The sequence below is a fragment of the Triticum aestivum genome, chromosome 2D (assembly GCF_018294505.1).
Source record: "Triticum aestivum cultivar Chinese Spring chromosome 2D, IWGSC CS RefSeq v2.1, whole genome shotgun sequence".
Lineage (NCBI taxonomy): Eukaryota > Viridiplantae > Streptophyta > Magnoliopsida > Poales > Poaceae > Triticum > Triticum aestivum.
This window is the reverse complement of record NC_057799.1, coordinates 495,843,546-495,848,890: the sequence shown is the minus strand read 5'-3', so window position 1 is coordinate 495,848,890 and position 5,345 is coordinate 495,843,546.

The window sequence follows — 5,345 nt, the reverse complement described above, 5'->3', positions numbered from 1 at the left end:
CATCTCTCTCTCTCTCTCACACACACACAAACTAAGACTCCATCTCTCTCTCTCCTCTCTCTCTCTCTCTCACACACACACACACCACACACACACTAAGACTCCATCTCACACACACATGCTCTAGGCGGAGCATTTGTTCCTACCACCCTTCAGCCAACCTTACCCGTATGATAAACAATCACCTTTATTTACTTGCATAACATGGACAAATTCCACTTTACTTTAGTAGTCAATAAACTTATCATCTGTACCCTTATAAAAAACGAGTTGGTGGTGATGGTGTGTCTGTCGTCTTGTAATACAAACCGTATGATCTATATCTGAGGATAGAAAGCAAACTATGGTAATTTTACAAAAGATACCCGCACCTCTCTACACATCATTATCTCCCGCAACCTCATTGCTCAGCAATTAAAAAAGGAATAAGTCTCTGGAACAATCTAGCATGCATGGTGGCCGCTGCCGCCTGCCGGCGCCGTCCATCCCCATGCCTCCGCCCATTCCGACCACCAGTCACCACCACGCTCCACTCCTCCTCGCATTATCTCTCATCTTTCATTTTTTTGATGACATTCTCGAGATGCCAGTTTTCCGATAAAATTCTTGAGATATCATTAGTTTTTACACATGGGATTACTCCTGCATGGGTCAATCACAACAGGTGTTCTGTAAAAAAAATGCATATTGATGTTCCGTGCAATGCACGAGAATCTTGCTTATAATTATATAACGCAAATCACGAGCAGGAAGTGACATTTTTTTGACACAACCACGTTAACATGGCCACGTAAATCACTAGCTAAAGTAAATACCATTATACTTATATCCCGATGCAAAAGGTTGAGTACATGTCCGAAGAGTAGAGTTGCACACACGCACTCTGTCTCTCAGAATCTCTCTCACACACACCAGTTACGTGACGCCCACTTAAGCAGACACGTATGTTACAATTTGTGCACCCGCGGGTACACGTGATGCTGCGCATTTATTTAAGCCGGAAGGCGAACCCAAATAGTAGCTGCATTCATTCCCCTCCCACCGCCTCTTCTCTGGTCGCCGTCGCCCGGTAGCCATGGGCCGGCCAAAGGTAACAACATACGCCATACTCCCGCCGGAGCGGCGCTTTAATATGGAAATGTTAGTGGTCATGCATGCATCTTTTTGTGCTAGCACTCCTATATAAGGGTTGACCGGTCGCTTCCCGCGGACGTGCGCGGGCGGTGGAAGAGGAAGGAGAAGGGAAGTGGGCTATGGAGTAACGTTTTTTACCACAATTTCTTAGGAAACTGAGTGCAATAATTGAGTAGTTTTGCAAACTACCAGTACTACACCTGAAAAGGTTCAAAACCTATACTCCCTTGCCAGCGCGCGCTTCCCGCGTGAAACGGTCAGCGTCGCCCTGGAGCGTCAGTGCCGCATTAATGCCCGGCCAGAGCGGAGGCGACCTCTCACTGGCGCCGGCTTTGAAGTGGCGCGACGGCCGAGAGAGCACCGCTTCCAGGTGCACGCGACTGCTCTGCGTCGAGACTGGCCAAAGGCCCTATTTGTATCCATGGGTTAGAGTTAGTTTGAGCTAGTTGGGGCTCAAATAGCCCTAAAGTATCCAAGCATGAGGGTTTAAATTGGAGCAAGTTGCACCGAACATACCAAAAAAAACTATCCCACCCAAGAGGTGCTAACTGGAGATAGTTCTCTTTGGGACCACTGAAAAATCACTTTTCTCTCTCCATGAAGTGCATTTATTGTCAATCTAACCCTGTCACCCAAACACCTCTTCGGCTACAGTTAGTTCAGGGTTAGTCATGAGTTAGTCTAACCTCTAGCTAAGTTAGAGTATCAAACAGGAGCAGTATAGGACATGCAAGTTGCTCAAAGCATACACGCAAATTCGTACGTGAAAGGATTTTTTTCTTTTTGAAAACAGAACGTGAAAGGATTTTTTTTAGAATGCTCTTGGCATGTCGCTAACATGTGATAGTTAACCGACCTCAATAGACGGCAGAAACGCCAGCCCGCCGCACTTTCATAGAGACGAGGAGGGAGAAGCGATACAGGCTGCTGGATTACTAGAGATAGGTGTCGCACGGAAGCCAAGAAATATGGTGATAGCATGGGTTAGCCATGTACTAGTATGATGTAACTACACTGGGCTGCCGTGTTTCGTACTCTTCCAGTCCACTGTGGATATGATTGGTTAATTTTATATCGCTGAATAATATTAAATATTATGAGTGCAGACGCTCCACCACGAGGTTCCTTGCTCCTTCTCGGTCGTCCGGAATCTATGTTCTTGCACTCTATTTTTTTTACGCGAGCTTTGTTCATCCTTTTGCCAAGACGCGAGACATCTAGCATCAAGGTGCATGTGTTATGCAAGGATCGTTCCATCTATATGAAGAACACGTGGGACTGGAACTACGAGATGCACATGTACCCAGGAGTGGACGTACGAACTTGAGTAATGTAGCGCAGTAAGTGAAGTAGAAAGGAACAAATGGTATGAACATGTGTGGCATATAGGGTGTGTTTGGTTGCGTTCTCGTCTCAGCATAGTTGTTCCCTCTTCATGCATGCTCAACTCAACACCCCTCTTCATACATGCTCTCTTCATGCATGCTTCCAGTGTATTTGTGCTAAACTAGTGTGGACTCATGCACCCTCCATACACTCTACTAAACACCCAAAAGTAGGTCGAGAAGGGAACTCTTGGGCGGCATTTGCCTCTTACTACGTACTACCACTAAATGTTGTACGTGCAATGCACGGTGATGTTATGGAGTATGTGCCTAAGTACTCTACTACTATATTAGTTGGAGGCACATATTAACTTTTATATTTGTTTACGTGTATGCCCCGAGACCTTCCAACTAGACGTGTCTTTCTCTCCAGGTCGCACTTTGTATCGTTCATACCACTAAGTACTACTACGTGTGGTCTCCGACCCAGAAGTGGAAGAAGTGGAGACGCTCTACCACGCTATTTTTTTTACGCTGGGCTCTACCACGCTGTTCATGTCCCACTCCTTTCGCTGACGTGTGGGACATCCAGCACGTGCCGTGTTTGGCACCCTTTGTTGTAAGAGTTGAAACGCTAGCATTCATCAGAAATAAAAAATAATTATAAATCGGCAGTGATACTATTTTTTTTGCGAACCAATCAGCAGTGATACTATACCACGCGGTTTCCTTGCTCCTCGATATCGGAAAGAATACTTCCATTCGCCAACATGTGGGACGTCGACCATCCTGGTCCACTTGCCATGCACGCAGAACTCCACGCGGTTTCCTTGCTCCTCGATATCGGAAAGAATACTTCCGTTCGCCAACATGTGGGACGTCGCGCCACAGTAACAATGACTAATGAGCCGTCAAATCACAGGCCCACTTCCCACTTTGAAGTTGCTCGGACGAAGGAACCATCCTGACTTCGTTGAATTCCGCTTCTTGAAGAAAACTACTGTACCAGCAGTACTGCTAGCTACAGTAGTTACTCCAACAGAGGCCTCCTTTCGTTCATAGGATAGGAATATGAAAATCATAGGAAGTGAGATGACATGCATCTCAATTCCTATAGAGAAAGAGATGCCATTTGATGCTTAGGATAGAAATTTTTCCATTTAGTCTAGGCTAATGTACTGGTAATTTGCTCTAAAAACTACAGTAGTAACTAGTAGTATTGGTACATGCTCGTACTCAGACACAGACACACACACTAACTACTAGTACTACTACTTCTCACATGCTGGCCAGACGCCGTCGTTCTCCTTCCCGGCTTTGTCGGCGACACCCCACCGTGCTTGGATCTCCGCCGACCTCTCCGCAGCAGTGCGTGCGTCCTTTTCTTTCTTGCGGCGGCGGGCCTCTCTTTTCTTGAGTGCTTTCTGACTTTTCCACTCCCTCTGTGCAGCTTTGGCCGCCTCTTGCTCTACCGCCCATTCGGCCTTGGCATCTTCAAATTCCTCCCACATAGTTGTGAGGTCTCGAGCGGCGATGAACTCGGCACGGCGGGATGCCATCGCTTCCCTACCATTTTGTGTGCGGTCATGGGCGGCGAGGAACTCGGCGCGGCGGGATGCCATCGCTGCCTTACCGGTTAGTGTGCGGCGCGGTGGCATGAACGACGCTTGGTGAGAGCTCTGGGGTGGAGTGGCCGGACAACTGTATAGTGCATTGGTTTGTCAAGAGATCAAGGACAGAAGAGGAAGCAAATTTGGATTCCCCTTCAATCCTGGTCATTTATTACCGAGTAAAATGCATTGGCGGTCATCGAACTTGTCTTGATAGCTCACTTTGATCATTGTATACGAGATATGGTGATTATACGGTCACTGGCTCAGCGTATAACTCCGTATTTGTCGGGTTGACCAGTCAAACAGTCCGCATGCACCTCATCAGCTCGTGTTCTTTATCTATAAACGCGGGCCTACCTGTCAATGGAGAAAGAAATAATGTAAAAACCAAAATTATGCGTATGTGGAGAATCAAACCACGGACTCGTTGCTGCAATGCACCCTCGTCAGCCAAATGAAAATGAAATACTTCGCGTCAGACACTCACGCTCACGCTTTCAAAGCATGCTAATGCATGCACGTCGCCCTCTAAATCAAAGTCCTGCTCATGGCGCAACGCAAATGGCGAGCCCATGACCTGCGCGCCCCGGCGGTGCCTGACATTACTGTTTAGGCGTTTGGTGGAGGCCTATGCGAACGCCGAGCATGTATTCACCTGGCTCAACACCAACGGTCATACTCGGACCGCCTTGCTCATTTATATCGTCCATCACAACGACAATCTATAAAACAGCCTAAGCTAGAGAGGTAGTATGGTACGGAGTATGTACTATCGTGAGCGACCGATCTTAGTGCCACTGCACACGAAACCCCTTCCATCGCTAGCGCGCGCTTCCCGCCTGAAACGGTCACCGTCTCTCCAGAATGTCAATGCCGCATTCACCGGACTTAACTGCAGGTGCAATTGGTGTGTCACTGACATGCGGGCCAGATGCCCGTTGGGCCCACATGTCAGTAACCCAAACGCATCTGCAGTTAAGTCACTAAAGCAGCGTCCGCATTCACGCCCGACGAACCTACTCCGGCGCCAGTTGTCCATCCGTCTGCCGCGGCTCATTGCCATTCGCCCGCTATAATAACTTGAGCCCCAGCTCCCAGCCATAGCCAAAGACCCACACTTATTCTCCTCGGGTCCCTTTCTTCTGTCGGCACCACTTCAACCATGGCCTCCTGGCGCTCCGAAGCTCTCTTGGACGTACTGTCGCAGGAGCAGACGAGGGACATCGGCGGCTCCGCTCCGGGCGCGCTCCAAAGCTCTCTTCGACGTACTGTC